This window comes from Bubalus kerabau, chromosome X, assembly GCF_029407905.1.
Source record: "Bubalus kerabau isolate K-KA32 ecotype Philippines breed swamp buffalo chromosome X, PCC_UOA_SB_1v2, whole genome shotgun sequence".
Taxonomy (NCBI): Eukaryota; Metazoa; Chordata; class Mammalia; order Artiodactyla; family Bovidae; genus Bubalus; species Bubalus kerabau.
Genome location: NC_073647.1, coordinates 163356575 through 163381990, shown reverse-complemented (window position 1 = coordinate 163381990; position 25416 = coordinate 163356575).

Here is a 25416-nt window from a genome sequence, read left to right as displayed (position 1 = left end):
CAGGAAGTGTTCTGCAGGGACAGTGTCTAATGCACGCAAGATGCAGGGGCCTTCATCTAAGAGCAATCATGCCTGTTAACACTCTCGGCGACAGAAATAGCTTCGTGGATATTCAAGGGATCGGTGCAAAATATCGCCCTCAACATCTCTGTAGCCTTTTTACTGGAAAAGACCCCGATGCTGGGCAAGATTGAGGGCAGGAGGAGAAGGGGGCGACAGAGGATGAGATGGCTGGATGGCATCACCGACTCAGTGAACATGGGTTTGAGCAAGCTCTGGGAGACGGTGAAGGACAGGGAAGCCTGGCGTGCTGCAGTCCATGGGGTCGCAAAGAGTTGGACACAACTGAGCAACAGAAAAACAACAACAACGTTAAATTTGTAGCCTATGTTTGAAAATGGTGATCCCAAAAATCGAGGGGATGCAGTTATGTTGTCAGGCAAGTCTTGGCGACCTTCAGTTTTGCAGGGCAGCCAGCAGGGGGAGATGCTGATTTGGGTGCTGAGAACTGACCTAGTTTTTTGCTCTCAGGCATATAGGTTTATCCTTAAAATCGTGCCTCTCCCTGGGACCAGGCTTCCCTGATAGCTCAGTTGGTAAAGAATCCGCCTGCAATGTAGGAGACCCTTGTTCGATTCCTGGATCAGGAAGATCCACTGGAGAAGGGAACAGGCTACCCACTCCAAGATCCTTGGGCTTCCCTGGTGCCTCAGCTGGTAAAGAATCCGCCTGCAACATGGGAGACGTGGGTTCCATCCCTGGGATGGGAAGACCCCTTGGCAGGAAGGGAAAGGTTACCCACTCCAGTATTCTGGCCTAGAGAACTGCATGGACGGTATAGTCTGTGGGGTCACAAAGAGTCGAACAAGACTGAGCGACTTTCACAACATAAGCCCTGGGACCAACCTGCAGGGCCTTCACTTCAAAGGCTTTGCTGTTTTTCACTATATGTGCAGCTGCAGACTCCAGTCCTTTTGCCTGGAAAATCCCATGGACGGAGGAGCCTGGTGGGCTGCAGTCCATGGAGTCGCTGGGAGTCGGACACGACTGAGCGACTTCACTTTCACTTTTCACTTTCCTGCATTGGAGAAGGAAATGGCAACCCACTCCAGTGTTCTTGCCTGGAGAATCCCAGGGACGGGGGAGCCTGGTGGGCTGCCGTCTATGGGGTCGCACAGAGTCGGACACGACTGAAGTGACTTAGCAGCAGCAGCTGCAGACACCAGGAGAGACTCCGTCAAGGCATTATTCCTCGTAGTGTTCCTACCAGGGGTGTGGAAGCCACATTTTGTTAACTGTTTTTGTCCAAACCACATGAATGTGTATTATCACAGGTATTTGATCTCTGTGTCATAAACAGTCTTATGATGCCTCTGGATGTCAGACAAGGTACATCCTGCAACTGGAGGCTGAAAGGAGAGACAGAGGGTGAAGTTTTGATGGGAAATGCTCCCTTCTGTGCAAAGAAGAGAAGAAAAACAAAAAGGAAACAAACAAAAAACCCATGATCTGAAAAGAAAGAGGAACCTCAATGTTCACCGCAGCACTATTTAAACTACCCAGGACACAGAAGCAACTTAGATGTCCATCGATAGTAGACACACTGCTCAATTTAACATGGAGATCCAACAAGGACCTGCTGGACAGCACAGGGAACTCTGCTCAATACTCTGTAATAAGCTTATGGTTCCCAGGGGGAAGGATGGGGGAAGGGATAGTCAGGGAGTTTGGGATGGACATGGATACACTGCTGTATTTAACACAGAGAACCAGCAAGGACCTGCTGGACAGCACAAGGAAGTCTGCTCAGTGTCACGTGGCAGCCTGGATGGGAGGGGAGTTTGGGGGAGCATGGATACGTGTATATGTATGGCTGAGTTCCTTCACTGTCCACCTGAAACTACCATCATATTTTTAATCGGCTACACTCCAATACAAAATAAAACTTGAAAGACAGAAAAACAAAAAACATCCGCATCAGGCTGAAATTTGAATCCAGATGAGAAAAGATGCATTTATCCCCTTGGAGTCAAAAGACCCTTCAGAGAGATGAACAGAATTTTTAGTTGCTATCCATTAAAACCTGGAACACCACCAAGAAATGCTAATGGAAGAGAAGCTGAGTTTCACCTAGCAGACGACAATTCATACTGCAGATAAAATCAAGTCAATGAAGGTAAAAACAACACTCCCAACAATGGGCATTATTTTAGTTTTCAGATATAGTGATTACAGACAGACCTGTATATTGTATAACCTGTATTTTTCTCCTGCGTACAGTATTACACGCATTAAGTGTTAGTCATCCAGTCATGTCCTAACTCTTTTGCAACTCCATGGACCGTAGCCTGCCAGCCTTCCCTGTCCATGGGATTCCCTAGGCAAGAACACTGGAGCGGGTTGCCATTCCCTTCTTCAGGGGATCTTCCCCACCCAGGGATCAAACCTGGGTCTCCTGCACTGCAGGAAGATTCTATCCTGGCTGAGCCTCCTGGAAGTCGTTATTGTTATTATTACAGGCACTAGAGCACTCATTCCTTCCTTCCTTCCTTCCTTCATTCACAGTGTACTGAGCACCTACCATATACTACATACTGCACGGGCCTGTTTGTCTTTTATGTAGAATTTTACAAGCATTAGACCTGGTACACCCCATCCTTACTACACACTGAATAGATATCAAAGGAAACAACTTTCCGTCTCTTCTAAGAGTTCTCCTTCTACATTCAAGGCTGGATCTATGATAAATTACATCTAAGGTGGCCTCCGTCTGTTATCTCCCTGTTGATACAAACGTTTGATGGCTCAGCCATCCTCTAGATGTTCGTGGTTGTGGAAGAGTAAGCGAGGGTTGAGGCAAGGTCACAGGTGAGATGAAATGTTGGGGACGTGACATTAAATGACTTTCTTGGCGGTCCGGTGGTTGAGAATCCGCCTGCCAATGCAGGGGACGTGGGTTCCACCCCTGGTCCGGGAAGACACTGCCTGCCTTAGGGCAACTGAGCCCGCGTGTACAGCTATTGACTCCATGTACGGCAACGACCGAAGCCCCATTTTCCTCAACGAGGAAAACCACCACAGGAGAACTGCATGTCCTGCAACGCAGAGTGGCCCCAACTGGCTGGAACTGGAGAAAATCCCTTACACAGCAACGAAGACCCAGGGCAGTTAAAAATGTAAAAGAAAAAATATGCCACACGACACTGAGTGTGGGACCCTTGAATGGGGTGTCGGGGGGAAGCATTCCTTCATTCATGCGGATGTGAATTCCATCCACAGTGATGGAATCTGATGCATTGGAATTTAGTCACAAGGGACTCATGTCATTGCTTACGCTGACCCTCCAATACCTTGGCCAGCTGATGGGAAGAGTCAACTCATTTGGAAAAGACCCCGAAACACTGAAGGCAGGAGGAGAAGGCGGTGACAGAAGATGAGGCAGTTGGATGGCATCACGAACTCAATGCACATGAGTCTGAGCCGACTCTGGGAGATTGTAAAGGACAGGGAGGCCGGCTGTGCTGCTGTCCATGGGATTTTGAAGACTCCGACTTGACTGAGCCACTAAACTACCACCTCGACAGAGACTCAGGTAGCTTCTGGGTTTATAGAGAGTTTTACTTTCTAAAACCAACTCTCCCTGCCCTTTTTGCTTCTGCTCCCAAACAGCTAGTCTTCGGGTATCCAACTGAAAACTCCTCACATATTGCAACAGATTTAGAATATGCTTGTATTTTTTTCTCTGTGGTGGAAATAAAATTGCCAGAGGGAAATCTTCACTGACAGTCTCATTCCAGAGCTATTTTGCCCCTGGCTTTTCATTTTTATTACATTCTAATTTCCAACCTGCTTTAAAATGCGTGGTTCAAGAAAATTCAAAAGCAAATGCAATTCTCTCTGTAATAAGCATTATGGGATTTGGTTTCCCATAAAGAAGCTAGTACTTATGTAAAGGTGGCTTAAGAGGAGTTGAATAATATATATATATATTTTTAACATCACTGAAGGAAGCTGTTTAAGCCCCACTAGGATTTCCGTTCAGGATTAAGTAAGAGCCGAAACAGTCATACACTCTATTGTTCTGAAATTTGGTTCCCTCAACTATGAAACAGGAAGTCCAATTTTCAGAAGTAATGTCCCAAAGTAACTGTCCATCTGTGCAATTAGTAAATATGATTACTTCTGCTCTCCATATTTCTACCCTTCACTGATTATTAGCTATATACTTCAATAAAAGAGGAAAGAAATGAAGATGATATTCTAAAAAATACCTCATTTTTCCTAATAAGGCAGTTTTAAATGCCAGTTGGACTTTTGAAGTATCACAGTAATTTAAACTTCACCCTACAGATTATGGATTTCAATTCGTTTCTTACTTGGATTTGCTGTTTGCTCAGTGGTAAACAATTCACCTGGCAATGTAGTAGACATGGGTTCGATCCCTGGGCCAGGGAAGATCCCCTGGAGGAGGAAACAGCAACCCACCCCAATATTCTTGCCTGGGGAATCCAATTGACAGGGAAGGCTGGCGAGCTACAGTCCATGGGGTCACAAAGAGTCAGATGCAACGGAACGACTGAGCACGAGACTGTTACCCATGCCCTTTTGTATTACACTTACATTCAGTCTGTGATATTCCACTCCCCCAAAATGTTTACTAGGCTTTTGTATCCAATCCACATTCATATAATGAATTGGGATTTGTGTTTCTCATTTCCGTTTTCTCAGCCTCTCAATCCCACTGTAAGCTCTGTTAGCTTTATCCCTTTCATGAAAAGCCCACCAACACGATGAGTTAGAAACCCCATTTTGCAAATGGGATCTAATCAAACTTAAAAGCTTTTGCACAGCAAAAAAAAAAAAGAGACTATAAACAAAGCGAAAAGACAATCTATGGGATGGAAGAAAAATTTGCAAACAATGCAAATCACAGGCGCTTAATCTCCAAAATACACAGGCAGCTCATACAACTCAGTAACACACAAAACAACTCAATCAAAAAATGAGCAGAAGAGCTAAACATACATTTCTCCACAGAAGAATTACAGATTACCAAAGGACACGTGAAAAGATGCTCAACATCGCTGATTATACTAGAGAAATGCACACCAAAACTACAATGACGTGTCACCTCACACCAATCAGAAGGAACATTATTTACAGTTTACAGACAATAAATGCTGGCAGGGGTCAGGGGAGAAGGGAACCCTCCTACACTGTTAGTGGGAATGGAAATTGGTACCGCCACTAGGGAAAACACGATGGAGGTTCCTTAGAAAAACTAAAAAAAAAAAAAAAAAAAAGAGCTACCATATGATTCAGAAATCCCACTCCTGGGCATGCATCTGGAGAAAAGCATAATTCAGAAGGGTACATGCACCCTAATGTTCAAAGCAGCACCATTCACAATAGATGAGACACAGAAACAATTATTCATCCACAGATGAATGGATAAAGAAGACGTGATACACACACACACACACACACAATGGAGTACTGCTCAGCCATTAAAAAGACTCCAATTATATCATCTGCAGCGACAAGAATGGACTGAGAGATTGTCATACCGAGTGAAGTCAGTCAAAGAAAAACACCATATAATTTACGTGTGTAACCTAAAATACGAGTATGGCAATCTCTAGGGCCATCCATGTTGCTGCAAACGGGCATTATTTCACTCTTTTTTATGGCTGAGTAATAGTCTCCTGTATATATGTACCACATCTTCTTTATCTCTGTGGGTGGACACTTAGCTTGCTCCCACATTCTGGCTATTGTGAATGTCCTTTGAGTATGTCCTTTCAAATTATGGTTTTCTCTGGATATACGCCCACACTCTAGCATTTTTTTTTTTCCAAAGAACCTCTGCTGCTGCTGCTAAGTTGCTTCAGTCGTGTCCGACTCTGTGCGACCCCAGAGACAACAGCCCACCAGGCTTCCCCGTCCCTGGGGTTCTCCAGGCAAGACCACTGGAGGGGGTTGCCATTTCCTTCTCCAATGCATGAAAGTGAAAAGTGAAAGTGAAGTCGCTCAGTGGTGTCTGACTCTTAGTGACCCCATGGACTGCAGCCTACCAGGCTCCTCCATCCATGGGATTTTCCAGGCAAGAGTACTGGAGTGGGGTGCCATCGCCTTCTCCCCAAAGAACCTCAAGTTTCCAGAAATAACTCATGCATTAAAGAGTTAAAGGTATGCTTCCATCTGTTTCTTTCTCAGGACTCAGGAAGTCCTCCTAACTACTACCAGCCAACTTGGAAGGGAGACAGAGTTTGGCTCGATTGTAGTCTTCCTCCAAAGTACTTCTGCCGTGCTGGTTGTGATTCCGCTTTGAATATTTGCCACAAAGACGCTTTATTATTCAAACACCTGACGTTTCAAAACGTCACATGCTTGTCCATGCCATTTATAATCCACTGCGATACGTTCTAAGCTTACAGAGGATGAATTTTTCACGTTGAAACATGTTTACAATGACAGGAAAGAAAGAACGTGGTGGAAGTCCAGCAACCATAATCCAGTGTACATAGATTTAAAGTTGAGACTTTCCAGTCAAATGTTCAGTTTCTAAAAAAAAAGGTAAGAGGAAGTATGCATTATTCTAATACCAGATTTGTCCTCCTCTCAGCCCAGACAACCCTTTTCATGAAACTGTCTTGTATCACTCAAGTGAAGACAGGGTTATTATTCATGGACTCATGAATAATACATAGGATTTTTGTGCGCATTTTTTTACATTCTGATGAATGTATTATTCTGCATTGCCTCATTTGCACACAACACTCTCTCATACATAACTAGTTTGTTCAATGAATCCATTTTCCATGTTTCACCATTTTTACATGTATTGTTAATTTTGTCCCTGTTCCTGAGTAACATGAAGGTTCTGTCTTCCTTTCATATTCCCCTCGCTCTCATGGCCCCCACTGGACTGATCAAATTTTGATTAGCACTCTTATCCTCTACGGGCTTGTAATTTGATCTTTGTTTTCTATTCTTCAGGGGTTAATCCTCACATTTTAGTATATGCATACAAAAGATATATAACTACTCGACATGTCTAACTTTCTCCTCAAAGATTCAAGAATCTGAAAGTATTTTAAACATTATCTTCACCTGCCATCTTCCATGCATTATTTTCTAGGATTGTAAATCCAACATTTTCACACATTATAAACAAAAGTAAACAATTATTTTGACCACTGTAGATGTAAGATCATGGCTCAAAAGGGCTCCGTACAGAATCACATATTTTGCTCCCAGGTTTAATTGTCATGGACTTCCCTGGCGGCTCAGATGGTAAAGAGTCTGCCTGCAATGAGCAAGACCCAGGTTTCCTCCTTGGGTCGGGAAGATGCCCTGGAGGAGGGAATGGAAACCCACTCCACTGTTCTTGCCTGGAATTCCGTGGACAGAAGACTAGCTGTCATGTTCTACAAACATACAGGCATATTTCTGCATTGTGTATTATAAAGATTTTTATGCCACATTTTTACATGTTGCGAATAATTCCACTTTTTTTTCTTTACAAATTGAAATTTTGTGGCAACCTGCAGTGCCAGCTGATATTCACTATCTTTTAGCAATAAAGTATTTTTTAATTAAGGTATGTAATTTGTTAGCTATAAACTACTGCACACTTAACAGATTGTACTATAGTATAAACACAACTTTTGTATACGCTAGGAAATTAAACTTGTGTGACTTGCTTTACTGTGGTATTCTGGAGTCAAACCCACAATATGCGGGCATGCCTATGTTCTCTGGACATTTCATTTACCAGAGTCCCAAGTAGCTCATGCTTGAGTGTTTACATGCCTGAAAATATTTTATGGGCGCCTCGATCCTGAGTGACATTGTAATTTGCTATAGAATTACTTTTTGGTGTTTATTTCCATGCAGCTCTTTGAAGCTACCTGTGGTATGGGCTTCCCTGGTGGTCCAGTGGTTAAGAATCCACCTGCAAACCCAGGGGATATGAGTTTGATCCCTGGTCTAGGACGATCCCACATGCCACGGGGCAGCTCAGCCTGGGGGCCACAATTACTGAGCCTACGTGCTCTAGAACACATGCTCTGCACAGAGAAATCACAGCAACAAGAGGCCCACGTACCACGAAAGAGTAGCCCCCACTCGCCGCAGCTAGAGAGAGCCTGAGTACAGCAACAAAGACTCAGCTCAGCCAAAAATATATTAAGTACAAAAAGATATCTATGGTATCCTGTAATCTAGCATTGAATGAAATAATGTGCATTTTTATTTCTTTATATGTAATTTTTTTAATAACTTCTTAGCTCATAATAATTTTAGTCTATTATTGCATTTTTTGCTTCTATGTTGGCATTTGGCATTTCCTTTTCTTGTTTTCCAGGCCAGTAATGGTTTAGAATGTTTTCAATCCAGTCTCTATGTGTCTGCAGTTCTACAGGACAGGGTTCCCCAACCTCTGGGCCACAGACTGGTATGACCTCTGAGATCAGCAGCGGTATAAGCTGGGAAATGAAATGCACAGTATGCAGTATGCTTGAATCATCCTAAAACCATCCCCCTTCCCCGGTCCATGTAAAGATGACTTCCACAAAACTGGTCCCTGGTGCCAAAGATGCTGGGGACCGCTGATGCTATCTGGGTTCTCCCACATCCTTCACAAAGGATGCGATACAGCTTTCGTGAAACTGAGGCAATGATTTCTGTTTTCACTTTTGACTTTATGAACATGTACCAACACCCGGATACAAAGTTTCTGTTTATGCATCAAGCACTTTATCAGAAAAAGGTTTATAAAGTCAGCAGAATCTAGGTCACTCCCCTCAAGGAAGTTATACTATCAGTTCAGTTCAGTCACTCAGTCGTGTCCGACTCTTTGCGACCCCATGAATTGCAGCACGCCAGGCCTCCCTGTCCATCACCAACTCCCGGAGTTCACTCAGACTCACGTCCATCGAGCCAGTGATGCCATCCAGCCATCTCATCCTCTGTCGTCCCCTTCTCCTCCTGCCCCCAATCCCTCCCAGCATCAGAGTCTTTTCCAGTGAGTCAACTCTTCGCATGAGCTGGCCAAAGTACTGGAGTTTCAGCTTCAGCATCATTCCTTCCAAAGAACACCGAGGGCTGCTCTCGTTTAGAATGGACTGGTATATGCATCAACAAATCTGTGGTTTTGATCTGATGCAATCATTGCTATGAGGCTGAAGGAATTCTTTCTAGAGAGCAGAAGAGTGTTTACCTAACACTGGCCACCTACCAAGTCCTTACTGTGTGAGTCTGTGAGCGTGTGCACTCAGTCAAGTCTGACTCTTTGCAACCCCATGGACTGTAGCCCCTCCAGGCTCCTCTGTCCATGGGATTCTCCAGGAAGAATACTGGATTGAGTTGCCATTTCCTCCTCCAGGAGATCTTCCCAACCCAGGGATCGAACTCAAATCTCTTGCATCTCCTGCACTGCAGGTGGGTTTTTCACCATTGAGCCACCTGATTTTTTAAACGAGTGGTATCTAAGCAGGAGAGAAAGACAGTTGGAAAGAGAAGCAGGCTCAGGTAGGTTTATGGAGAACGGTGAGTATACAGGGGTGTTTGGCCCAGTGGGGGAGGGCTAGTTAACTATGGTTTCTCATTTCCTTAGCAGTTTGGGAGGCAGGGTTGGTCCCCACATTGACATCCTTTTCCTGAAGCCTGGGACAGGCAGGGTAATGACCGTTATACTCACTGAAACGATCCTCTGAGTGTTGCAAATCATATCCTTATAACACTCATAACGACATTGTGATTTATCTGCATTTTTCATGTATCCCGGGGAAGGACAAGCCCCAACACCACAACCAGAGAGATGTCCCTGCTTGCTGCAACTAGAGAAAGCCCGTGTGCAGTAACAAAGACTCAGCACTGCCAAAAATAAATAAATAAGTAAAACAAAATATACGGCAGAAAAAAGTGACTTGTATCACAATTGGATCATACAAGTCCTCGGAGAGGTGAATGTCTTTGGAGTTATGTCATGAGTCTAAAGGAAGGCTTAGGAGATCCAGTCCATTCTAAAGGAAATCAACCCTGAATATTCATTGGAAGGAGTGATGCTGAGGCTGAAGCCCCAATACTTTGGCCACCTGATGAGAAGAGCTGACTCATTGGAAAAGACCCTGATGCTGGGAAAGACTGAAGGCGGGAGGAGAAGGGGACGACAGAGGATGAGACGGTTGGATGGCATCACTGACTCGATGGACGTGAGTTTGAGCAAACTCCAGGAGATTGTGAAGGACAGGGAGGCCTGGTGTCCTGCAGTCCATGGGGTCGCAAGGAGTCAGACACGACTAAGCGACTGAATGACAGCAACAAAGCAGGACTTTCTCATGACATGACATCACAGACGGGATCATCTGGCCTCCATGCCCGTCTGAAGTCAAACTTCATCCAAATGTAACTGTTGGGTCTTTCCCAGAGGAGCATGCAGTACTGATTCCTCTTTGGTCCCTAGTGGATTTGTACTAACAGAAGAATAACTACCTTTCTGAGAGTCTCTGCCATGGCCAGGTGTATGAGTGGAGAGGCCAACGGCTTGGGGTATCTGAGGTAGATTAAGGTTTCCAATCAGAGTCTCATCTAGGTGCCGGAACGGAGGTCTTCAGTAGATGTGACCAAGCCCATCACGAGATGAATGGATAAAGAAGATGTACTCCATACATACGGGACTTCCCTGGGCTTCCCTCCTGGATCAGAGGTTAAAGCGTCTGCCTGCAATGCAGGAGACCCGGGGTTCAATCCCTGGATCGGGAAGATCCCCTGGAGAAGGAAATGACAACTCGCTCCAGTATTCTTGCCTGGAGAATCCCATGGATGGAGAAGCCTGGTGGGCTACAGTCCATGGGGTTGCAGGGGGCTGGACATGACTGGAGTGACTTAGCACACACAGTCCATATATACACATGAATATTACTCAGCCAAGAAACAGGGAAACTTTCCCATTTGCAGCCACATGGATGGGCTTGGAGGGCATTATACTAAGTGAAATAAGTCAGTCACTCAGTTCAGTCTCTCAGTCGTGTGCAACTCTTTGCCACCTCATGGGCTGCAACATGCCAGGCTTCCCTGTCCATCACCAACTCCCAGAGCTTGCTCAAACTCATGTCCATTGAGTCAGTGATGCCATCCAACCATCCCATCCTTTGTCATCTCCTTCTCCTCCTGCTTTCAATCTTTTCCAGCATCAGGGTCTTTTCCAGTGAGTCAGCTCTTCGCATCAGGTGGCCAAAGCACTGAAGCTTTGGCCTCAGCATCAGTCCTTCCAATGAATATTCAGAACTGATTTCCTTTAGGATGGACTGGTTGGCTCTCCCTGCAGTCCAAGGGGCTCTCAAGCAATAAGTCAGAGAAAGATAAATACTGGATGACATCACTGAATGAAATGATGCCATTTGAAGCCACATGGATGGGCCTGGAGATGATCATAGTAAGTGAAGTAAGTCAGATGGACAAAGACAAATATCATATGATATCACTTATGTGCAGCATCTTAAAAAATGGTTCAAATGAACTCATTTACGAAACAAATGGAGGCACAGATGTAAAAAACAAACCTATGGCTGAGCACCAAAGAATTGATGCTTTTGAGCTGTGATGTTGGAGAAGACTCTTGAGAGTCCCTTGGACTGCAAGGAGATCCAACCAGTCCATCCTAAAGGAGATCAGCCCTGGGTGTTCTTTGGAAGGAATGATGCTAAAGCTGAAACTCCAGTACTTTGGCCACCTCATGCGAAGAGTTGACTCACTGGAAAAGACTCTGATGCTGGGAGGGATTGGGGGCAGGAGGAGAAGGGGATGACAGAGGATGAGATGGCTGGATGGCACCGACTCGACGGACGTGAGTCTCAGTGAACTCCGGGAGTTGGTGATGGACAGGGAGGCCTGGGGCGTGCTGTGATTCATGGGGTTGCAAAGAGTTGCACACGACTGAGTGAACTGAACTGATGGTGACCAGGGGCTCAGGTGGGAGAGGGACAAATTTGGAGTTGGGGATTGACATATACACACCACTATATATACAACAGATGATTAATATGTTGTTACTGTATAGCACAGGGAACTCTACTCAATACTCTGTAATGATCTATAAGGGAACAGAATCTAAAACAGAGTAGATACATGTATAACTCGGTCACTTTGGTACAGGAGAAAGTAACACAACGTTGTAAATCAACTAAATGCCAATAAAATTTTTAAAATAAAAAAGTAAATAATACAAATGAATGAACTAACAAATCAGAAACAGACTCACGGACACAGAGAACAACTTTCGGGTTAGCAAACAGGAAAGGAAGGGAGGGATAAATTAAGAGTTTGGGACTAACATACACACACTCAAACTGAAAGTCAGTTAGTCATGTCTGACTCTTTGCAACTCCATGGACTACTTATTTGCAACTCCATGGACTAAGTCCACAGAATTCTCCAGGCCAGACTACTGGAGTGAGTTGCCATGCCCTCCTCCAGGGAATCGTCCCAACCCAAGGATCAAACCCAGGTTTCCCGCATTGCAGGTGGATTCTTTACCAGTTGAGCCACCAGGGTTACCAGTTGCGCCACCAGGGAAGCCCAAGAATACTGGGGTGGGTAGCCTGTCCCTTCTCCAGGGGATGTTCCTGACCCAGGAATTGAACCGGGGTCTCCTGCATCGCAGGCGGATTCTTTACCAGCTGATCTATCAGGAAAACATACACACACCACTCTGTACAAGACAAATAAATGACAAGGATCTACTATGGAGCACAGGGAACTAGAGTCAGCATCCTCTGCTGCTGCTGCTGCTAAGTTGCTTCAGTCGTGTCCGACTCTGTGTGACCCCATAGACGGCAGCCCACCAGGCTCCCCCGTCCCTGGGATTCTCCAGGCAAGAACACTGGACTGGGGTGCCATTTCCTTCTCCAATGCATGAAAGTGAAAAGTGAAAGTGAAGTCGCTCAGCCGTGTCCAACTCTTCTCGACCCCATGGACTGCAGCCTACCAGGCTCCTCCGTCCATGGGATTTTCCAGGCAAGAGTACTGGAGTGGGGTGCCATTGCCTTCTCCGCAGTATCCTGTGAGAAATATTCAATATCCTGCTTTTTTCCATGGTGGAAAAGAACATGGACAAGCAAACCTATTGCTCAATCACTTTGCCGAACATCTGAAACTAAGACTACATTGTGAATCAAGTAGACCTCAATTTAAAACATAAACTATGTAGGAAAAAAAAAGGTCTACCATCTTCGTTGCATCATATTGTTGACGTTGCCATGATGGTCCGTGGTTCTCAAAGTCCGGCCCTCCACACCTGAAATGATTGTTTAACGTTTTCCAGGTACTGCAGTTACGTTTCTCCTCTCTGAAAGGCGTTTGCTTGGTTCCTGTTGCCTACAAATGTGAGCATCATTTATCCTGGCCACCAGCCTGTGCTCTGCTGTCTATTCACACGTCCTTCCATGGAGGTTCCCGAAAAGTCTATCTACACCTCCCCAAGGAGAAGGCTGTTCAGCCTATGTGGGCCTCTCAGCCTGGATTTTCCAACCCTCTGTCATCATTTTTAATCGTGTTTTCCTTTTCATGTTTAAACTTTTTTTATTTTCTTTCTTTCTTTTTTATTATGAAAAGGTGATTAACGAATGTAGAGGAGACTTGGAAAATACAGAACAAGGCTACATATACTTCCAATGCATATTGGAATGATTTTTAAGTAGATAAATTAAGGGTTTTAATTAGAATTTCAATATCAAACTCTTTAAAATTAACCATGAATGTAAAGAGAAGCAGAAGAATACAACAGACCCGGATAAGCGGTACGAACTGATTCAACATAAAGAAGGTTTATACAATTTTCACACAATAATGGGATACAAATTCTATTCAAGTTCCCATAGAGAACAAACCTGGACCCACTGGAACATATACAGGGACATAAAACTCAGGGCAAAAATTTCATGGTCTCAAGGTGTTGAAATCATATAGAACCTGTTTTTCTACCACTATAGAAGCGTGTTATGAATCGATATCAAAAGATGCTGGAAGATAACCCACATATGTTCAAGTACAATGGGACATTTACCATAAGACATCTTTGACACAGCCATCGAAAGCCTCAAGAGTTAAAAGACAGAAGAAAAACCAGAGGGTGATGGCAGAGAAGAAAGCATTGAAATAAGAAGTTGATATCAAAATGAGAAATTAATTTCAAAGCATGCTTTTGGTTCAGTTGACACTGTCTCTTCTCTGGGCTGCTTCTTTAGTAACGATCAGGTCTCTACCTTTCAAAAACATTGCATCTGAGGAAGCTGAGATGGACCCAGTGTGAACACGGTCCCACACCAGACCTATTGGAATAACAACAGCAAAAACCAGGCTTTGTTTTCACGAGCAGAGGGATCCATTCAGAGGGTGCAAAGCTCTGCTTTCCAAATGTAGAAAACCTGGAGCTTAAGGCAAGACTGAAGACCATATAGTATCAGAAATGTAGCTAAGTGCTTCCTCAAATATTTAGGGTCTAGTCATCGCTCCTGCAGGGAATGGCCCCACTCCAGCATGTTTAAAGGAAGTTGCTTTGTTTCTATTATACTTTCTAAGTGGGTATAAAATTTACCGAAAGAAACTCAGTAACGTGTGTGCTCAGTTGCAGCCGACTCTTTGCAACCCCATGGATTATAGTCCATCAGGCTCCTCGGTCCCTGGGATTCTCCGGGCAAGAATATTGGAGAAGGTTGCCATTCCCTTCTCCAGGGGATCTTCCCAGACCCAGGGATCAAATCCATATGTCCTGTTACGGCTGCATCGACAGGTTGATTCTTCACCACTGAGCCATCAGGAGAGCCCACTAAAAGGAATTTGCTGTTCAGTCGCTCAGTCGTGTCCGACTCTGCGACCCCATGGACTGCAGCCTGCCAGGCTTCCCTGTCCTTCACCATCTCCCAGAGTTTGCTCAAATTCATGTTGACTGAGTAGGTGATGCCATCCAACCATCTCATCTTCTGTTGTCCCCTTCACCTCCTGCCCTCAATCTTTCCCAGCATCAAGGTCTTTTCCAATGAGTTCTCTTTTCACGTCAGGTGGCCAAAGTGTTGGAGCTTCAGCCTTTCTTAGAACCCAGGCTCTTACAACTCCTGACCTCCTCCAGACTCCTGTTGAAACACTTCTCTCCATGGGATCAGTCCTGCCAGTGGTAACGCACAATCTCCCAAATGCTTTGGTATGAAACTTCACTTTTCGATTTGCTTACATTGCTAAAAGACAAGCTAATGAATTCCTGGTGAGCTGAACTGAATACTTACATAGGAATTTTTATTAGAAGGTTTTACAACAAGATCTACAAATCACTGTTACGATGGGTCATTTGCTGGGGTGCAGAAATAGCTCTTTAATACAGAAATGGATGTTATAATGGTAACTGTTCATATGATGCTGAGTGTAATGTTTTATTTCTATATAATCTCTCTCATTGGGATATATTTTACTTGCTTTACAAATATAAAATGAGAAAGTGTGAGAGCCAAAGACCGTCAACTTTTCAAGTCCGTGACCAAGTTCAACGCTGACTCTCTTCCGTGGATGATAAACTGGCTAATACCGATTTTCTGAGCTTTAATTCTTCCATCTCTATGATAGCTGAGAAAGCTACTTCTCTCATAGAGATTGGGCTTCCCAAGTGGTTCAGAAGAAAAAGAATCTGCCTGCCAATGTAGAAGACCTGGGTTTGATCCCTTGGGTTGGCAAGACCCCCTTGGAAAATGAAATGGTAACCCACTCCAGTATTCCTGCCTGGGAAATCCCATGGACAAAGGAGCCTGGCAGGCTACCATCCATGGGGTCGCAAAGAGTCAGACATGACCGAGTGACTTGGCATGCACCCACAACCAACATGGTGATGTTTCTTCTGCGTCCCCTTTGGACTCTAACAGCTCTTGTAATTGTTTTCATTTCTTAGGCATCTATTTTTATTAGTTTTCTAATTTTAACTCCATAAACAAACTGTTTAATCACCCTTGCGTATTTTGAAATTTAAATCATAAGCAATTTCCATCAAATCACTGCCTCCTACCTGTAAGAAATAGGTATGACCATCAGTTGGTTATATGGTAGCTCAGATGGTAAAGAATTTGCCTGCAATGCAGAGACCCAGGTTGGATCCCTGGGTCGAGAAGATGCAGTCCATGGATTTGCAAAGAGTTGGGACACCGCTGAGTGACTGCACTTTCATCCTATACCTGCAGACAATATGTAGATGACTTGATCACTGATCTTTTCAGACACCTATTACTTGTGTTGTTGATGTTTCTGTGTGGGTTTCCTGTTTTTTTAATTTATTGATCTCTGCTCTAATTTATATAACTGATTTTCTTTAATTTACTTTAGATCTAAATTCACTTTCTTTCTATGCTTCCCTAAGACACTTAGGTTATCCTTTCTCTCTCTCTCTCCTTATCTAATATGTGCATTTGATATTGTAAAAGCCCCATGAAACCCAGCTTTCACTGCACCATACATGTTTCAATAAGCTGAATTTTTTTCCCATGAGTCATTCAGAACTGTGTTATTTAATCTCCAGTGAGTTGAGAATTCTCCATCTATCTTTCTGTCCTCGATTTCTAATTTAGATCCGTGTACGCTAGGAACCTATTTTCTATTTCTACCCTTTCACTCTTGGTATGTCATGTTTTATGACCCAGAATGTGTGCTCAGTTGCATGGGAACCTGAGAAGAATGTGTCTTCTGCTATGGTTGGATGGACTATTCTATAAATGCCACTGAGATCAAGTTGAATGATTCAGCTGTGATGCTGAGTGATGCCCTTACTGATTTTCAGCCTGAGGGATCCATCAGTTATCGATGAAGGTAAGTGGAACTCTACAGCTAGAAAGAGGGACTTTTTCTATTTCCTCTCTCACATCTATAAGGTTTTACCTCCTATATTGTTATACTCCTGGTGAGTACACATTTCCGATTGATAAATCTCCAAGGAGAACTGTCCTCTTTAACATATTTTCACCCTCAATACTTTTTCTTGTCCTGAAATCTGGTCTCTCAAAAATTAATGCATCTTTTGATTTCTTTTTCATTGATTAGTGCAGGCCTGCTTTATCTTCATTTTATCCTATTTCTGATTTTACATTTCAAATGGGTTTCCTTTAGACAATATATATGTGTCCCTTAAAAGAAAATTACATATGCGCTTACAACCTCGTTCTCTTAAACACTATATTTAAAACCTTAACATTTAAAGCAATTACTGATATAGCTGAAATAATAGCTAAGATATCTGTGCTGCTTTAGTTGCTAGGTCAGGTCCGACTCTTGAGACCCCATGGACTGTAGTCCGCCAGGCTAGTCTCTGCATGGGATTCTCCAGGCAAGAATATTGGAGTGGGTTGCCATTTCCTTCACTTCATTTATTCTATTTGGGCTTTAAAATATTTCCCTCATTTGCAGCCTTCTGTTTTCATTTGAGGGTTTAAAACCATTTCACTGTCTCTTCTCTCAACATTAAGTTGGATTCTAATATTTCCCCAGGCATTATCAATATGCATTTTTATCTAATATAGCTCTGTCTTCAAATACCACTCTATAGACTCCAAAGACAGCCACAGCAGGGAAGAATTTTATCATATTTATCCTGACGGTTTGCCTACATTAAGAGCCTCTTAATTCAATTCTTTCATTAATTCAATAACATTTAAAGAACACCGTCTCTACTCTAGACATTTTCCTAGGTGTTAGGCAAACATTAGAGGAGGAAAAAAGATTGACAAAGACCTCTGCACTTGTGGGAATTGTTTTTGAGTTACAAGACATGGAGAGTATAACAAATGCATTCTATGATATCTTAAAAAGTTATGAGAGTTGTGGAAATGTATACACGGAGTATGCTGCTGCTGCTAAGTCGCTTCAGTCGTGTCCGACTCTGTGCGACCCCATAGACGGCAGCCCACCAGGCTCCCCCGTCCCTGGGATTCTCCAGGCAAGAACACCGGAGTGGGTTGCCATTTCCTTCCCCAATGCATGAAAGCGAAGAGTGAAAGTGAAGTCGCTCAGTTGTGTCCGACTCTTTGAGACCCCATAGACGGCAGCCCACCAGGCTCCTCTGCCCATGGGATTTTCCAGGCAAGAGAGGGACCAGAAACGTAAGGATGGGGGTGGGGGTGTCAGATTTCAAACAGCATGATCAGGACAGGACTCTGAAAACAGGGTGTTTGGGAGTTCCCTGGTGGTCCAGTGGCTAAGACTCTGAGCTCGAAATTTAGGGGGCCCAAGTTTGATCCCTGGTTAGGGAACTAGAATCTATATGCTGTAACTGAGGGTTCGCGTGTGGCAACTAAGACCCAGAGAAGTCAAATCAAGGCATAATGAAATGCATTTTTTTTAATGGAAAATGTGATGTTTGATGCGAAACTTGAAGAGATAAGAAAGTTGAGCGTGAGTCTGGTTCGAGGGAGACATTTCAGGGAAAATAAATCGTAAGGACAACATCCAGAGCTGCGAACGTGGCAGGCTTATTTGACCCACAGCTGGGAGGTAAGTGTGGCCGGGACGTGGTGGCCAGTAACAACAGGAATGGGTGAGGTCAGCCCCGTGCTCATTTAGATGGCTTCGGCTCTGACCCTACAGAAAGAGTGATCCACTGCAACACTGTGGAAAAGGAGGGACGCACACGGCTTTTGCTTTCTGAAGAGGAACCCCAGCCACAGGACTGACAAGAGGAAAAGAAACAGTGAAGACAGAGAGGCCAGTTAGTTGGTAGGTTGATCGAGCTGGAGCTGCTGGAGGGATCCACCCACGGGAACCAAGACACAGGCTGCCTTGGTTATGCCTCTGGGGTGCGGCTAAGGGATGCAGCAGGCAAGAGAGACATAGAGATGGACAAAGACCCAAAGGATACTTTGGCTGAGACACTGAAATAATATATGGGATTGCCAGGTGGCCCGGAGGATAAAGAATGTGCCTGCCAATGCAGGAGACACAGGAGACGTGGGTTCAATCCCTGGGTCAGGAAGATCCCTTGGAGGAGGGAATGGCACCACTCCAGTATTCTTGCCTGGAGAATCTCATGGACAGAGGAGCCTGCTAGGCTACAGTCCATAGGGTTGCAAAGAGTAGGGCATGACTTAGTGGCTGAACACACACACACACACACACACACACACAGGAAAATAAGAAAGCACAGAGGTATTTGCATCTAGTTCATCAATGATACTGGCCTCTAATTTTTCTTAAGTTCTTTTTTTTTTTTTTTTTTGGTGATATGCTTATCTGGTTTTGGCATCACCAGTGGGGAGGATGGGGGAAGGGATAGTCAGGGAGTCTGGGATGCCCATGGACACACTGCTGTATTTAACATGGAGAAGCATCAAGAGCCTGCTGGACAGCACAGGGAACTCTGCTCAATACTCTGTAATAACCTTATGGTTCCTAGGGGGAAGGGATAGTCAGGGAGTCTGGGATGGACATGGACTCACTCCTGTATTTAACACAGAGAACCAACAAGGACCTGCTGTACAGCACATCGGACTCTGCTCAATGTCAGGTGGCAGCCTGGGATTAAACCCAGGTCTCCTGCATTATAGGTGGGTTCCTTACCATCTGAGCCACCAGGGAAGCCCATTGGAATGGGTGGGCAGCCCATAAATCCTTGATAAATCAATGTGAAAAAGACTAATTTGGCACAGGTCATTAATGAGGGCTTTATTTAACTTCTATGCAGAGTACATCATGAGAAACGCTGGGCCAAGAAGCACAAGCTGTAATCAAGATTGCTGGGAGAAATATCAATAACCTCAGATATGCAGATGACACCACCCTCATGGCAGAAAGTGAAGAGGAACTAAAAAGCCTCTTGATGAAAGTGAAAGAGGAGAGTGAAAAAGTTGGCTTAAAACTCAATATTCAGGAAACTAAGATCATGGGATCTGGTCCCATCACTTCATGGTAAATAGATGGGGAAACAGGGGAAACAGTGTCAGACTATTTTTCTGGGCTCCAAAATCACTGCAGATGGTGATTGCAGCCATGAAATTAAAAGACGCTTACTCCTTGGAAGGAAAGTTATGACCAACCTAGATAGCATATTCAAAAGCAGAGAAATTACTTTTCCAACAAAGGTCCATCTAGTCAAGGCTATGGTTTTTCCAGTGGTCATGTATGGATGTGAAAGTTGAACTGTGAAGAAGGCTGAGCGCCGAAGAATTGATGCTTTTGAACTGTGGTGTTGGAGAAGACTCCTGAGAGTCCCTTGGACTGCAAGGAGATCCAACCAGTCCATTCTCAAGGAGATCAGCCCTGGGTGTTCTTTGGAAGGACTGATGCTGAAGCTGAAACTCCAGTACTTTGGCCACCTGATGTGACGAGTTGACTCATTGGAAGACTTTGACGCTGGGAGGGATTGCGGGCAGGAGAAGAAGGGGACAACAGAGGATGAGATGGCTGGAGGGCATCACCAACTCAATGCACATGAGTTTTCGTGCACTTCGGGAGTTAGTGATGGATAGGGAGGCCTGGCGTGCTGCGATTCATGGGGTCGCTAAGAGTCGGACATGACTGAGTGACTGAACTGAACTGTACGATGTAGGCAGTCTGACTCAGTCACCTGAGATTCAGTCACCTGGAACAAGAAGGCATTCCAAGTACTAGGTTGGTAGTTGTGAAATCAGTGCCAAGAAGCAAATGTGTAAGTTAGAACTCACTGGGAACTTGAACGCACGCATGCGTATTAAATTGCCTCAGTTATGTCAGACTCTTTGATGACCCTATGGACTGTAGCCCTCCAGACGCCTCTGTCCATGGAATTCTCCAGGCAAGAACACTGGAGTGGGTAGCCGTGCCCTCCTCCAGGGGATCTTCCCCACCCAGAGATCGGACCCTCATTTCTTATGTCTCTTGCATTGGAAGGCAGATTCTTAACCACCAGCGCCACCTGGGACTTTCCCGGTGGCTGAGACGGTAAAAGCATCTGCCTACAGTGCGGAAGACCCGGGTTCGATCCCTGGGTCGGGAAGATCCCCTGGAGAAGGAAATGGCAACCCACTCCAGTATTCCTGCCTGGCAAATCCCATGGACGGAGGAGCCTGGCGTGCTACAGTCCATGGGGTCGCAAAGAGTCGGACACGACTGAGCGACTTCACTTCACTTCCACCTGGGAAGCCCCAAAAATAGAAGCCTAATTGATAACGTGAATGTTACGTCTCTGACCAATGCATACATGAGCTCTTGTGTGTTGTGGGTTAAAGGACTGAGGTTCAGACTTCCCTGGTGGCCCAGGGGTTAAGACTTTGTGCCTTCCAATGGAGGGGGCGCAGGTTTCATCCATGGTCGGGGAGCAAAGATTCCACAGGCCTCAGGGCAATAAAATCTAAAATGTAAAACAGAAGCAATATTGTAACGAATGCAAAAAAGACTTTTAAAATGATGCACATTTTTTTTTTAATTACTAAAAGAAAAAAGGGACAGTGTGGCTTTTCCTTTCACACGTGCTAGGCTGCTTCATGAGACTGGACCGTGCCTGAAAGTCATGGACCTTACAGATGAGTGGAAGGGAAGTTCCCATGGCAACCAAGGCCAGCACACCAGAGCATGTGCTACAGAGCGATTCGGAGAAAAGCTGCCTGCAGCTGTGAAAAAAAAAGTCTGAGACGGAAGTAACAGCAATGCGGTCTTTTTTCCAACTGGGTATCCGTCAAGTGTTCTATTCAGGTAGCCACTGATGAACCCCAATCTTGTGCTGCGAGCTGAAAGTTAAAGAGACTGTTAAGTCTGACTCTCTGTGACCCCATGGACTGTAGCCCGTCAGGCTCCTGTGTTCATGGGGTTCTCCAAGCAAAAATACTGGAGTCAGTTGTCATTTCCTTCTCCAGGGGATCTTCCTGACCTGGGGATCGCACCTGGGTGTCCTGAATTGCAGGCAGATTCTTCAGCACCGAGCCACCTGGGAAGCCCCAGTTGAGAGGATACAGCTCCTCTGTTCAACCGTCTATCCATCCATCCATCCATCGATGGACAGTTGGTTTGTTTCCACCTTCTACCTCTTATGAATAATAATGCAATGCATGCTCCTATGTAAGTTTTACTCTGCGTTTCTCTTGGGCACACACCGGGGGTTAAATTGTTGGCTTAGGTGTAACTGTGTGCTCACCCATTGAGAAAGTCCCAGACTGCCTTCTAACATTGCTGAGACAAGAGTCCAGAGATAAAGAGGTGATTCTGCTGGAAACACGATCAAAACGAGCATCAAGAATTATTAAACACTTCCAACACTTGAATTATTACCATATGCTTCCTTTTGATTTCTCGTTGATATTCTATAAATCACAAGTAGCCATTGACCCAGATCATCTGGGTGATGTCCTAATTGATCTCCCAGGGATCTGATTTATCTACGAAGCTTAACGGAGCTCCTTCAGTGGGACACGGTGGATGTGTTAATGAGAGTGAGAATACCGTTTTTCTTCTACAATCAAAAAAGGCACACCTCATTACACAGATATAAAGAAAAGATGGTGATGGTTAATCTAATGTGGATAGAAATGAGCTCCAGTAATCATTTCTTATTAAATATATTCAAGTTGAAAGGAGAAGTGTCAATTTAGGCTAAGACAGCATGATATCCAATGAAAGAAATGACTCTATTAAACCGCCTTACTTTTCTGAGGACTGAATGATGAGATAACAGAAAAGGTACGTATGTGTACTTATGAAAGTGAAAGTGTCCGACTCTTTGCGACTGCATGGGACTATACAGTCCATGGAATTCTCCAGGCCAGAATACTGGACTGGGTAGCCGTTCCCTTCTCCAGGGGATCTTGCCGACCCATGGATCGAACCCAGGTCTCCCACATTGCAGGCGAATTGTTTACCAGCTGAGCCACAAGGGAAGCCCATTTATACGTACGGACGCTTCACATTGATGTACGGCAGAAACCAACACAACTCTGTAAGGCAATTATCCTCCGATTACAGCTTAAAAAAAAGATAAATCCTAAGGATGTGATGTACAGACTGGTGTCTGTAACTAACAACACCGTATTGTGTATTTGGAAAAGACTCTGGTGCTGGGAGGGATTGGGGGCAGGAGGAGAAGGGGACGACAGAGGATGAGATGGCTGGATGGCATCACTGACTCGATGGACGTGAGTCTCAGTGAACTCCGGGAGTTGGTGATGGACAGGGAGGCCTGGCGTGCTGCGATTCATGGGGTCGCAAAGAGTCGGACATGACTGAGTGACTGATCTGATCTGAACAGAGTGGACCTTAAAATTTCTCATTACAAGAAAAGATTGTAACTAGGTGAGATGATGGATGCTAACTAGATTTACTGTGGTCATCATTTTCAATATATACATATATGAAATCAGTATGCTGTACACCTAAAATTAATATTAATACAATATTATATGTCAGTTTTGTTCAGTTCAGTTGCTCAGCCGTGTCTGACTCTTTGCGACCCCATGGACCGCAGCACGCCAGGCCTCCCTGTCCATCACCAACTCCCGGAGTTTATTCAAACGCATGTTCATCACATCAGTGATGTCATCCAACCATCTCATCCTCTATCTTCCCCTTCTCCTCCCGCCTTCAATCTTTCCCAGCATCAACGTCTTTTCCAATGAGTCATTTCTTGGCATCAGGTGGCCAAAGTAATGGAGTTTCAGTTCAGCATCAGTCCTTCCAATGAATATTCAGGACTGATTTCCTTTAGGATGGACTGGTGGGATCTCCTTACAGTCCAAAGGACTCTCCAGGTCTTCTCCAACACCACAGTTAAAAAGCATCAATTATATGTCATATGGAGAAGGCAATGGCACCCCACTCCAGTACTCTTGCCTGGAAAATCCCATGGATGGAGGATCCTGGCAGGCTGCAGTCCATGGGGTCGCTAAGAGTCGGATACGACTGATCGACTTCACTTTCACTTTTCACTTTCATGCATTGGGGAAGGAAATGGCAACCCACTCCAGTGTTCTTACCTGGAGAATCCCAGGGTTGGGGGAGCCTGGTGGGCTGCCGTCTATGGGGTCGCACAGAGTCGGACACGACTGAAGTGACTTAGCAGTAGCATACGTCATATATTATGCATCAGTTATAGCTTAATAAAACTAGATTAAAAATGTTGTATATGTCATGTATTATACATCAGTTGGTTCAGACGGAAAAAGCGTCTGTCTACAATTCGGGAGACCAGGGTTCAATCCCTGCGTCGGGAAGATCTCCTGGAGAAGGTAATGGCAGCCCAATCTAGTGTTCTTGCCTGGAAAATCCCATAGACGGAGGAGCCTGGTAGGCTGCAGTCCATGGAGTCACAAAGAGTCGGACATGACTGAGCGACTTCACTTATATCTTAATAAAGTCAGATAAAAACAAAAAAAGAGGTTACTTGGTATTAGAAACAGAGAGAAAAGATGTCTGCTACAATGAAAAGATGGACTAGAAACTTGCTACATATATTTTTTTTTAATAATGTGGAGACTTGGAAATAAATAACCAGGAAGAGATGAGCAGGAAAGGGGGGTGGTGCCCTTTTACAGGATGGGGCCAAGTTCTCCTGACCCTAATAACATGGGTGTTATTAACTGTGGTACCCAATTAACCACACTTGATTATGTCCATAACTGAAGGTGTTCAGAGGGGTGACTCCTGGATCTGTAAGAGTTCTGCGTTTAATTACTCATCTGCCCTTTTTTAAATGAAACAAATTAGCCATTATCTCATCAGAATAGTCAACCAAAAATGTCTAGAGAGATGATCCTGATTCTTTTCACATCTAAATATATGTGGAAATGGCTAGGTGCATATTTGATGGGCCTTCACAGAATTTCGTGCAGGAGAAAGAACACACCCTTAGCACATGCCACGTGATTCTCTCAGGGTTGGGTCTGTATTTCTGGGAATTTATTGGCTGTGTACTGAGTACTGATGAATTGAGTTCATTAATTCAAGAAATCCGGGCTGACATGGATGGCAGTAAAGACTATGTCATACTCGCCTCTGATTGACATATATCCTTAAACTTTAGACACCAGGCGTTTTGAACAATCAAAAGTGGCTAGTCCTAGAAAATACAAAACGACTTGGGAAAAAAAAACATTTTAATTGAACATGAATTATGATGAGGGAATACGAATGTATGGACAACTAAGCCCACGCGTCTTACAGCCCACGCTCTGCAAGGAGAGAAGACAGCACAGTGAGAAGCCCGTACATTGCAGCAAGGAGTAGCCCCATGCGCCCCAGCTAGAGAGAGCTCTTGCAAATGCAAAGCCCAGCACAGCCATAAATAAATACACAAACAGAACTCAAATGAAACATTGATAAGGCATGGTGCAGACCAACAGGAGCATAGTATAGGCATAAAAAGACGAAACAACCCAACCAACAAGACAGTGGGTTTGGTTTTGGTATCAACAGATCCATTAAATTACA